A 12,735-nucleotide genomic window follows, 5' to 3' on the forward strand; every position below is an offset into this window, starting at 1 on the left:
CTGTGTAAAGCTTCATTTAAGGAAATTTCCTAATTAAAAAAGAAAGTCTGAACTCAGCCCTACCTAACGTGTGCTTCTAAAATTCTCTAAAACCTAATTCATCTCTGACCACAGCCTCCTCTAACTTTCCCATTTCTGTTAGTAGCACCATCCTTCATGCAATTGTAGGGGGCTTGAAATATTCATCTTATTTTGATTTATTGTCACCTACTCCCTAAGTGCTTCTAAGACCTCTCTAGATCCGAATTCTATCAGGTTCCTGTGAAATGTCTCTCATGGCCCTTCCCCATTTCCACTACTGGCGCTCTGCTACAGTTCTGCTAGTTTCTTGTTTTGACCGCTAAAAGAACCCCCTGTTTTGTCTCCTCCTCTGGTCTCTTCCTTTCCCTGATAGGAGATTACCAGACCAGTTTTCTCAAATGCCACTTTCATCCTGTCAATCTCCAGTTTAAAACTTGGATGCTTTGTGATAACCCACAGGAAAATGCCACACCAAGCCTGGCATTTCTGGCTCGATCCTACCAAAATGGCCGATATGTCCAGATATGTTCTCAGCCAGCCTCGTCTCTTTTCCTTACCACTTCCAGCTCACATTATACACACATTATATACAAGTCCCATATCTCGCAGAGGCCTTTCTTCCAGGCTATTTGCAAGTTTTCCTTATCTTCACACATTTCCTATGTTACTTATGTGGCAGTTGATCACTTACACAACTGGATAGAACTGAGTCATCTGTGTTTGTTTCTTCAGCAAAACCACAGACTCCTTTAGGGTAGTCACCATTTCCAAGCCAGTGAGGCAGCGTGGCCAATGGAACCCTTATTCTCTTTCTGTCACCATTATTTATGTTAACTTTAGGGTCAACTTAGCTTTCTCTTAGGTAAAACATGGCTAAAGAACCCAAGGTTGTCGTGAAGGCCAAATGTCCTATGTGAGACCATGCTTTTGAAAACCATGACCTTCAGGGAATATATTGTACCATCATTTTTATCATCATAATTCACTTTCATTATTCTCAGGACTGACTAGATACAGTGTGGTGTTTTAGTGATTATAGAAGATACTGTTTAGGTGCCAGAGGCATCCAGACACAGTAGTTCTCTTGGTAGCCTTTTCAGATTATTCTTGGTTTTGTTTATTTATTAAATACTTAGATAGTGCTTAGTATGTGCAAGTAGTATTTTTAAAAAAGATTTTATTTATTTATTCATGAGAGAGACAGAGAGAGAGAGAGGCAGAGACACAGGCAGAGGGAAAAGCAGGTTCCCCATAGGGAGTCAGATGCAGGACTCAATCCCAGGACCCTGGGATCACAACCTGGGCTGAAGGCAGATGCTCAACCATTGAGCCACCCAGGCATCTCTATGTATAAGTAGCATTATAAAGAACTTTATGAATATGAACTCATTTAATCCTTTTAACAGCCCAATGAGGTAATACTGCATTCCCATTTTACAGCTGAGGAAAGTGAGGCATACAGAGACTAATGACTTGCTTCAGGTCACACAACTAGTAAGAAGCAGATGCCATGTTTGAACCAACGCAGTCTCACTCCAGAGTCTTAACTACAGTGCTAGGCTGCCTCTCTTGAATGCCTTCCTGGCACCTATTATGATCCTTGTCAATTAAAAAATGCCTGTTGAGCATGGGGATCAAATCCTCTTCTGAGGGCTGCCTACTGTCCTCATGCATTCAGAGCCAGCACAGGCATTTTTTTTTTTTTCAGCACAGGCATTAAGGCAAAGAGGAGCAAGGTAGAAAGCCAGCAGGGGACTGGCCGAGGAACAGCATTAGCAGGGACAGGGCCTGGCTGCCTGCTCTGGTTAGATGGTGACTGACTTCCTTTGGACAAGTGTGGCTTGTACCCATGGCCTATGTAACAGGTAGGAATAATTTCAAAGGCAGAGTGCCAGGGCCAGTAGAGAAGAAGATACAGCACACATGCTCTCCTGGTTTGGAAGATGTAGGGGGCAGGGGGCAAGGTCAGAGCAGCGCTCCCTAAGACCAAGTGTGGGCCCCATGCAGGAATGGCTGGCTAACAGGTGAAGAGGCTCAGGCAGGGGGACCCATGATGGAGCTCCAGCTGCACCCCAGCTACGTGATCATAAGGCAGAGCCAGTGAGGTGGCAGGAAAAGAGAGAAAAGTGGTGGGGGGGGGGGACACAAAAGCCATTCTAAAGAAAGAATGGACAGATTCTGTGTGTAAAAAACAAAGAGGAGACCTCAAAAATTTTTTTAAACAAATCAAATCTGGATGACTAGCAGGACAATGATACTAGAATCAGAGAGCACAGAGAAGGGGAAGTGCAGGCTCCAATAATTTAGAAATGCCAGGTGTGGGGTCTTTCAAAGGCAGGGGGAATATGGTGCACGAGCTCAGGAGGGTGGCTGGGCTGGGAATGACCTTCCAGCCCATCTTCTGTCTCTCTCCCTCCTGCACAGCCCCACCGCCCACCTGTCATCCCAGAAGTGTCACCAGTGCTCCCTGTCACCTCAAGAGTTGCCTGGACTTTGTGGGATGGCTATACCAGTAAGCATTTGTCTACACAGGATGGCGTCCTCGGTACCCAGCAGAGTCCCCTGCAAGTAGCACATCTGTACCCAACATTTTTGAAAGACTAAATAGTAGACTCTCAGTAATATTTGTTGAATTAAATCAATCAAATGGGTCTGTTGCTACACAGAGAGGATAATCACACGTGAGACTGAGTGGCGGTCATAGGGTTTGGTCAGGACCCTTGGCCTGGAGTGATTTACAAGAAGACCGTGAGGAGTGTATACAGTGGACAGTGAAAAAGCCAGCATAAAAAGCTTTGGCTGTTCTGCATTCTTTCGGTTCCTAAATGCATTTGCTGAAGCATCCTTTTCAAGTAAAATCACTTTTTTATTATCTTAGGTTGAAGACGGTAAAAATTTATCCATATTAATGCTTTCAATATGTTTTTAATTTAAATATTAGCTTTTGCGGAGCCCATTCTAAGCTTATAACTCTGTTCTTTTCCTTTCCTTTCCAAAATTTAAGACCGTTCTCCAGTTCACTTTAATTCTTAGTAAGAGCCTTTCTTGGTTTTCTCATTACAAAATGTAATATATTTTTTCAGTGTAGAAAAATCATAAAATATAAAAAGAAAATAGATATTAACTGAAACTTGCCTATCCAGGTGGAAGCACTCTTAACTTTCAGTTATTTGTCTTTTATATTTTATGTAGAACCCTCCTTCCCGCGTATATAGAACATAATAATATACACACCTATACACATGTATATTATTATTGCTTTGGTTCTTATTTGAAAAATAGGGATTTTACCACATGTACTTTTAAAAGAGAACAGGACTTTGACAGGGAAGACTAATTCCAATTTTGTAATGTTTCCCATTAAATAGTAAGAGCATCACGGCTGCCTGGATCATAACTTAATTACGACTATGACAGTTCACACCATGCTTAAACTGTGCTCTCAAGCTGGCAGACGAATGACTTTCTTTTGGCGTAGTCTTGTGACAGTCATATTAAATACAAATGGTCTAAAAGTGAGAGAAAAAATTCCTTTGTATTCAAATAATTCCATTCATTATTTAAAGCGTATGTCGTAGTATTTTTAGTTATCCTATATGCCATTTGTAGATGTTACCAAACACATTCGATCTCAAACACAGCTGTGTGTTTCTCTTCAGGACATAAAAAAATGGAACCCACATGGCTCTACCTACGCAAGTGTATACCCTTCATAGCCTGCAGAAGTACTGACATGAAAAATCTCCTTAACCAATAAAAACAGAGCAGCAAACAGAAGAAACTAAAGTGAACTACTTTTAAATGTATGTATGTGCATCCAGAATTAGTTGGTTTGATTTATCTTGTATGATACTGACTCTATTGCTGGTAAAGATTAATTGTATTATGGTGCTCTTGGCATGTTATTTTCCCAGTCCATTTCTCAGTGTGACGTTTCTTATTTTTCTCCGCTACAAAGCACCCACTATCATAATTTTCACCTGCTGGAGTTTACGTTACTAATGATAATATTAAAATTCAGAGGGTTTTTTTTTGACCTTTATAGTGGTAAATTAGGTCATGAGAATAGATGGGATGCAATCTGATAAATGAAAAAGACATTTAATTATTATTAAAGGAAAATCAAATTTCACAAGGTTGGCCAGGCACACTCTGAGATCTCAGTAAACATTCAACAGTCTCCCCTCCCAACACACCAGAGTCTAGTTCCCTCCTCTGTGTTCTTGCATATGCAACATGAGAGATATTCCAAGGACTAAGTGTCTTGATTGCTGGTGCACGGTGCGTGTACAGTAGGAAGTTCTCTGGATAAAAAATAATATGAATAATGGTCATGATGGGAATACTAATATTTAGCCCTTGCCAAATACTTGGTAGATGCCAGATGCTGGTACTACTGTTATTCCTGTTTACAGATGAAGACATCGAGGCACAAATAAGGTGAGTAGCTTCCTAAGTTCAGATACCTGGAAAGTAGCGGCTCTAAGACAGGAGCCCCGCAGGCAGACTCTGGAGCTAGGAGTCTGTACTGCCTTCTGGCTGAGTCACTTCTCAGGGAATCACAACTTCTCCACTTCATTCAAGCCCCTCGTCCTGCCCCAGGACGAGAGCTTCCTTACTGAGAGCCAGTCTTTGCTGATTTCCCTTTTTTGGCACACGCCATCTCCTTGGTGGGCCATGTGCCCCTTGGGGACAGCAATGGGGTTTTGATGGCAAACGGTCCCTATGCAGCACTGTGCCTGCAACATCACATGGCCCAGCACCCAGATGTGTACGGACAAGGCTAGCTCTGAGTCTGTGGTCTGGACGTGCTTTCTTAAATTACTCCTCGTACAGTCTTTTTTTTTTGGGGGGGGGGTGTCGAATGGCAGAAGAGTTCAACATTTGGACTAAATAAAGTCCCTAGACACCTCAGTTCAGCACAGTTTGATTGGAATTTATTGGGCCTCCACCTTTCTTACATTCATCAAATATTTCTTGAGCATCGACTATGTGGTGGGCTTTATGCTAGACAAGATTCACAGATGAATAATAGTAGTTCCTACTCTCAAAGAATGTTAAGTGTCCAGGGGATGGCAGGCATGTAAAAGACAGCAAAATACAGTGTGATATAAGCCATGACGGGGGTTGGCCTTGGGTGCTATGGAAGCCAAGCGCTGCATTTGACCTGGATGAGGGTGGAAAGCAGGTGGCAGTTATGCAAAGTGGAGTTGGGCATCATGTGGGAGCTTGTGAGAAATGCAGGTTTGCAGGCTCCAGCCCAGATTTAATCCAATCTGAAACTCTAGGTTGGAGCCCAGCGATTTGTGTTTTAAGCAGCTCTCCATTCGATTTTGTTGCTTGCTGAAGTTTGAGAAACACTGCCTTCCAGAATGTAAGAGTCACAGGCATGCAACATTCAGGCAAGAAAACACGTACCAAATTAAAATCCATAAAAGAAAAGTTAGGTGAGGTGATACCGACCATCTCAGCTCTAACTTTCTCAATCTACAAGATGCGTGTACACATCTTTTTTAAACAAATTAATCGGGATCCCTGAGTGGCGCAGCGGTTTGGCGCCTGCCTTTGGCCCAGGGCGCGATCCTGGAGACCTGGGATCGAATCCCACGTCGGGCTCCTGGTGCATGGAGCCTGCTTCTCCCTCTGCCTGTGTCTCTGCCTCTCTCTCTCTCTCTCTCTCTCTCTGACTATCATAAATAAAAATTTAAAAAAAAGTCTATTCATATATACTGAACATTTAAAAAAAATAAATTAATTTATTTACTTAGCACACATGAGGAGGGGGAGGGCCAGAGGGAGAGAGAGAGAGAACCTCAAGTAGACTCCACACTGAGCAGGGAGCCTGATGCAGGGCTCGACCTCACAACCCTGAGATCAGGACCTGAGCTGAAATCAAGAGTCAGATGTTTAACCCACTGAGCCACCCAGCCATCCCTCCAGGACACATCTTACAGTGAAGCGGAATGGAGTATGTTCACCTTGAAGATCACCTGCTGAGAATGTACACAAGGAAGTATGTGCATTGCATCTCTCGCCTAACCAGGCTGAGCAGATTCACAGAGCTGTCCTAGGCTGCTAGAAATTCTATGTCAATTAAATCATCAGTCATTAATTTTTAAGTGTACCTACAAATATACCCACCAACACAGGCTCGTGATTATGATGGGTTCTGTAAGGCATACACACATCACCTGCCATTGAGGCGCTTATGCCTGAGTTGAGGCCATAGGCCTATCATAACCGGGTTGTTCAGAATGTCTGGAATGCTGAGAAATACCTTGGAAATATGGGGAAGGTGCTAATTGATTTGGGCTGATCTTAGGATAAGGCCCTGAGAAACAGGAACTGACCTAGGCTTAAAAACAGGTGGCATTTGCATGGCAGGCAAAAAGTCGCTCATCAGTATACGTTGAACAGTCTGGAAATTGTCCAGACAAAGAAAGGCACTCTAATCTCATGGGGGAAGCTGACATAACAATAAAAATGACGGTGATGCTGAGCATCGCAGCCACAAATCTCCCCTACAAGGGCAATTTCAGGGCTGGGAAGGCTGAGGCTTATAGGATTTTCTTGAAAAAAAAAAATCAAATGAACAGAGATCTGAAAAAAAAAAAACAAAACAAAACATTAAGTGTTCCAAGGCTGGTGAGTCTTTTCAGGGGAACCTGCAGAGTTTTTGGAGAACGGCTGCCATATACCTGATAAGGCGCTGCTCACGAGTCTCCAGGTGACTGGGCATGTTGACAAGCACCTGCCGCCTGGGCGGGCGACGGGCAAAGACCTCCGTGGCTCGGCCACCTGTACGGCTCAGAACTACTCGCTTGTTCCTTCAGCAGAAGTCCCCCGGGTCTCTCTGTAATGAACCTGACCCCCGAGGGTCTCTTCCTGTGGGCACCCTCCTCCCCACTTCCACCTGCGCTCTGCCAGGGTTAGGAACACGCGGAGGGGGTTTGCTCTGCTGAAATTCTGAGACTCTCTGGCACCCTGGGTTAGAGCTAACGCCCAAAGGGTGGGGGTTGCGGCCTGCTCGGAAGTTTGAATATGATGTGCAGGTACAGGTGGCTACGAACAGGTCCTCTGGTGCCCTGAGGTGGCCCCCTGGCCGCGTGCAGGGGCCGAGATGGGGACGTGGGGCACACCTGGCCAGCGTGGCCTCACAGCCCGTGGATTCCCACCTGTCGGGCCCTAGGGACGGAGGAAGGGAATAGAGAGAGGCATTGCCATCAAGGCCGGGGAGAGTTTGGAGGTTGAGGGGCGACAACACACTTCGCCTGACTGTGGGAGTTCGAACCCACTTCTTTCCAAGTCCAAATTTTTCTGTAGTCACCTCCAGGAAACCCACCAGTATTTTATTTGCAGATGAACCTCTGAGCTTTTTGTTCCACATTCAAGGACCTTCTCTTTGGATGACGTTTTCAGAAGCGTGCAGATCCGTGCGGCCACAGCCACACCCTGGTGCAGGCAGAGTTCGTCCCTGCAGCTGGCAGGGGTGCGTGTGACCGCGAAGGGCCCCCCTCGGGCCCGGCCGGGGTCGATCCACAGGTGCTGGGGGGCAGCAGCAGGTGACAGAAGAGGAAAACTCCCTGTCGCGGTCTTCCCTGCCCCTTCTCCCCCTCTTTCCACCCACTTTTCTTCTTTGTCATCCGCCTACATGTTTCCCCAAAGAAATGCCACAGTCCGGTGAGTTATGTGGCACTTCGATGGAGGAGGCCCGGGGATGCGCGGTGTGTGCGCCACAGGGGACCGGCTGCCCTTCACAGCCTTACGGGACCCCCCCCCCCCGGGGGGCCGGGGAGCCCTGGGGGAGGTCAGCATCGCAGAGGGGAGCTGGCCCCCGCCCTGGCTGCTGCACCCCACACCTCTCCCCTGCCTGGTCTCCTGCGCCCACGGCCCCACCAGGAGTGCGGGAGTCCCCGAAGGACGTGCCGTATTCCAGCAATAGGATCAGGAGCCTTGGGGCTCCCCGGTAACACAGGACTCGGGGGGCCTTTACCCACCGATGAGTCCCTGGTGCGTCCCCCGCTCTTTTCAGACCCCTGACCTTGCTGCTGTGCCAGCAGGAACCGAAGTTGTTTGAGCAAAGGAGGCTCCCCAGGCTCTCCCTTATGCTCTTCCCGAGGCATCAGAACCAACCTCTGCTTCTGCCCACCTTTTGGACCCCTGGCTTTTCCCACAAACGTTCTCCAACTTTCTTCCTCTTCGTTTTTGATCATCAGCATCTCGGGTAGCCCTAAGCTGCCGAACTGTGATGAAGCTCTCTGGGTTTACTTGACTTTAAAATGATGCTGCTTGCACTCAAGCCATGTCTGTGTATGCTTACGTGCATCTGCTGTTAACGGTCTGGGGCTTACAGGTGTCTTGGCCACACTAGAAAGAAATAATTTTCTATTTGAGGTTCGGACTCATTTTGTTTTTGATTGATCCCTCTTCTCAGTCTCATGCGTTTTTCTCCAGAGGGTGGACAAGCCTCAGGGGGGTGGGGGTGGCCTGCTTCTGTGAGCCTGGGTCTGCAGTCCACCCAGAGACCCTCCGACCACCAAGAAGTCTGACCTTCAGCTCATAGCACAAAACCCCAAATAACACGTCTTGGTATTATTTTTCTAAATTATTTATGAAGTCTATACAGTCTGCCTCTCTCTTCAGGATGCAAACATTCTTGGGAGTTGTTTTCCTTCTGTTAAGGGACTCAGCATCCTCTCTATGTGGTAACCACCAAACATTATTATTGGCTGTGCATTTCGCCACTTACCACGAAGGTGTTGAGCTTGAACATTTTTAAAGAATCCGTGGATCTCTCACCATCCCTAAGTCCGGATCAAATGGAAATCTTCCATGTTTAAAAAGTGCTAAAACGGGGGCACTTGGGTGGCTCAGCGGTTCAGTGCCTGCCTTCGGCTCAGGTCATGATCCTGGGGTCCCGGGATCAAATCCCACATCGGGTTCCCTGCGAGGAGCCTGCTTCTTCCTCTGCCTATGTCTCCGCCTCTCTGTCTCTCATGAATAAATAAATAAAAATCTTTTTTTAAAAAAGAGTGCTAACATGGTAGATGAATTGTTAGAGAATTGTTAGAGAATACTCACTGCATACTGCCTGTGACAGCAAAAACAAATATTTTGAAGTCCCATGGCAGGAACTGATTACATAAACAAGAGCACATCTGTGGCATGAAGTATTAGGCGGTCATTAAAAGTCATATTAAAAAGTACTTAAGAACATGGGGGAAAAGCTACTGATTTATAAGGAGAAAAGTGGAGACTGTAAAACTTCCCACATGATATGCTTCAAGTGTGGTAAAAATGTATGCATGTGCATGCAAAGACAAGGGACATTTGAAGAGGTGGAAACACTCATTTCTGAGTGGCGAGATGGCAGGTGGTTTTCTTTATATTTCTCTGCATTTTCCAAATTTCCCACAAAAACGAAATAGAGCTTTTAAAATAAGAAACATCCATATGTACGTATATTGGATCTGTATGTTGCCTGTTTTTCCATTTTACACGATTGCTTTTGCTTCCACATCAGGTAGGATCGTACAGCTTTTTGGGGGAAAGTACATCGGGTCTCCCAAATCAGAGACTTCTGCTTTGCATCGTGGCTTTGGCTATAGGTATCCTTGTCTGTGTCAGACCATGTCACACAGAGCTGAGACTTAGGGCTCTCTTGCCTCGTCTTCTCCAACCTGGCCTGGGGGAAGAAGGTGTTTCCACTTCTCTCAACCCAACCCGTCAGCTTTATTAGACTAACGTGCTCATCCTGCCATCTGCCCCAAATCTACTGATGGCAAAACAGCTACGACCGAGTCGACTCCTATCCCAACACAAAGGACAGAACGACAGCTCCCAGCGCCAGCCGAGGAAACACACTGTCGGTTGGCAGTGAGCAGCCTGCTAAAAAAACTTCTCGAGGGTTTCCTGGACGCGAAAGCACTGACCATGCAGCCAGCCTGTTTTTGATAGCAGCTCCCTCCTGTCCTTCCCTGGGGCTCTGAGTGAGCCCGAAGGTGGTACAGGGCCTCTTCCGGGCATTGGTCCTTTTCAAGGTACAGGGTTGGGATGTGTAGGGTTGTTTTTTTGTTTTGTTTTGTTTTTTTAAGATGGAATTAGGGATTTCATGGTACTAGCAGAACATGTGGTTAACTCCCAGCAGCAAACGTGGTAGGGCAGCTAAGTGGTGGCAGGAGGGTGTGAGGGGGGTGGTAGGGACAGAGGCTGGGGGAGGGAGCATCAGCCGGAGAAATGCAGTGGTGCTATAGGAGCTGTAATTTGAGGAGGAGGCCAAGTTGTCGACGTCAGCATTTAGTACGGGAGGAGAGCGATGATGTATTACAGGGTAAGGGAAACTTGCATCCATGACAAGCCCACCTTCTGGATTTTGAACAGCTGCCGAGCAAGGGTGACCTCGGGGACCTACATATGTGGGTCCATGAAGAGAGACAAAGTGGCTGCTGGTCTTCCAGTTGAGCTTTTCAGGCATCCCAAAGCTCCCTATGTATCTACCTATCACATCCCATTCCTATGAGACTCCCTTCTCCATGGAGCCAGTCCTTCCGGTAAAGGACTCCTCTCCAGAGTTACTGGAAACACGCAAGTCAGTCACCTCAGGCCCGTGATGCCTGCTGTGACACTAACTTGGTGGAGAGTGAGCCTGGATGGAAGGAGACAGGACAAGTTGGTAAGGGGGGTGGGGCACAGGCTCAGGGGCTCGGCATTACCCACTAGCGCAGCCCCCAGCATGTGGAAGGCCGGGGTCATCACACCACCTCGCCGCTAGGCCCTGCTCACAGTGACCCTGCGAGGCAGGTGTGATTATTACCTTCATTTTATTTATTTATTTTTATTTTTAAAAGGTTTTATTTATTCATGAGAGACCGAGAGAGAGGGGCAGAGACACAGGCAGAGGGAGGGAGCAGGCCCCATGCAGGGAGCCTGATGCAAGACTCAATCCTGGGTCTCCAGGGTCACGCCCCGGGCCGAAGGCAGGTGCTCAAGCACTGAGCCACCCAGGGGTCCCTACTGCCTTCATTTTAGAAGTCAAAAAATGTTGGCGCAAGGGTGCAGGTATCACTCAAGGTCCCCTGGACAGTGAGGGGCAGGGCCAGGATGGAGGCCAGGCCACTTGGTGCCCAGGTCTGTTCCAGACCCCCACATTGCGCCGCCTGCACCCTACCCCCCCAAGGACTGCTTGACTGGGTGGGACAAAGCCGGGGCTCTGCGGTCCGTACAGGACACGATGGGACACAGTACCCAGGGCGGGAGGAGCTGTAGTATGGGGAGTGTCCCCCAACCTGCTCCCAGCTTGGGCTCGTGCTGCCCCCACCGAGCCTGTGGGGTGAGGCTTGGCAAGAGCCAGGCCTTTCTGTCTGGTCTCTCTCCTTCCAGTTCCAGGTCAGGGGGGGGTGGTGGGGGCGGCAAGAGCAGGGGGCAAGTTGTCCCTCCGCTCCTAACTTCTTTACTCCGACAGATTTATTTATTTTTTTAGAAGTTTATTTTTATTTATTTATTTATTTATTTATTTATTTATTTATTTGAGAGAGAGAGAGAGAGAGAGAGAGAGAAAGAGGCAGAGACACAGGAGGAGGGAGAAGCAGGCTCCGTGCAGGGAGCCTGACGTGGGACTCGATCCCGGGTCTCCAGGATCATGCCCTGGGCCAAAGGCAGGCACTAAACCGCTGAGCCACCCAGGGATCCCCTACTCCAACGGATTTAAAGACCACCCCAGGGTTTATGTTCTTATAGAGCCAGCCTGACAACCTGTAAAGTCTTTTCTCTTCTGTGCTTTTGTTTGACTGCTGGGTGGGGAGGGGGTTGGGCTGCTCAGTGGTACCTTCCATGTCGGGAATTAGGCCTCTTTACAGGTTGCAAAGGATTTCTCTGACCCCGGTGTGTGCGGGTCTCGTATAGCAGATGCGAGGGTGGTAGCAGTGGAAAGTCATGGAAAACTTTGCGGCCCAATGGTTTCTACGCTGCAGGCTCCAGCTGCCACTTTACTTGATTCCTCCAACTTCTTCCTACATTTCTTGCATCTCCTCCCTTCCATCCACACATAAAGATCAGAGGTGGGGATAGCTCTGGGAGGGAGGCCATCAAAAGAGATGCAAGACAAGGATGGATGATCTTTTTTTTTTTTTTTTTTTTTTTCAAATTCTGGTATCTGTTCTGCATAATTACTAGGGACCAGGCTAGTTTAGCAGTTTGGGAGATTAGGTGATAGCTCAGAGACAGAGACAAAGAGAAAACTCATAGTTTGCTTTTTTAGGAAAGGGAATTGGGTCTGGAATAACTGAAATCTCTAAGTGAACTGCGATAAAGGCTTGTTGTAAACTCGGGTACAGTTAAAAGGCTGGGACTGCCCGGCTGTCATTAATGCGTCCGGTTCCAAACAGAAGGAAAAAACCTATTTAAAATCAGTAAGTGCTGTACTCTTGGAGAGCAAGGCCTTTGCGGGTGATCTCAGTTGTTGGCTCTGATGGCTTCAAATCAGACCTCAGAAAACCTTTCTCATGAGTGGGAGCTTGCAGATCTTATGATAGGGGACGGGGTAGGCTTTGTAAGGTGCCTCGGTTTGGGGACCTCGGGAATACCAGAAAAAGTGTTGTCGATCAGAGACTGTCATTGCTCAACAAAATGTAAAAAACAGTAGAAAAGTAATAGCAACAGACCAGATCTGGGTGTGGTCAACCTCCCATAAGCCCAACAACTCTTGGGGCCGAAGCA

The 12,735-nt window shown here is 47.2% G+C and overlaps 1 protein-coding gene and 1 long non-coding RNA gene across 25 annotated transcripts in view; one reads left to right on the plus strand and one right to left on the minus strand.

Annotated features, from left to right (window-relative positions):
• LOC144288011 (uncharacterized) overlaps positions 1-3,943 on the plus strand; it is an 88,565-nt gene extending 84,622 nt beyond the window's left edge. For 6 of the 15 annotated variants that reach the window (XR_013355933.1, XR_013355935.1, XR_013355932.1 and 3 more), the window contains 3 exons: positions 1,730-1,886; positions 2,446-2,533; positions 3,681-3,939. This is a non-coding gene — a long non-coding RNA (uncharacterized LOC144288011). Of the gene's footprint in view, positions 1-1,729; positions 1,887-2,445; positions 2,534-3,680 lie in introns of all 15 variants that reach the window. The other 9 variants (XR_013355939.1, XR_013355945.1, XR_013355941.1 and 6 more) reach the window with 5 other exon arrangements.
• ENOX1 (ecto-NOX disulfide-thiol exchanger 1) overlaps positions 1-12,735 on the minus strand; it is a 550,271-nt gene that overhangs the window by 41,431 nt on the left and 496,105 nt on the right. The window lies entirely within an intron of this gene.

This window comes from Canis aureus, chromosome 17 (genome assembly GCF_053574225.1).
Source record: "Canis aureus isolate CA01 chromosome 17, VMU_Caureus_v.1.0, whole genome shotgun sequence".
Lineage (NCBI taxonomy): Eukaryota > Metazoa > Chordata > Mammalia > Carnivora > Canidae > Canis > Canis aureus.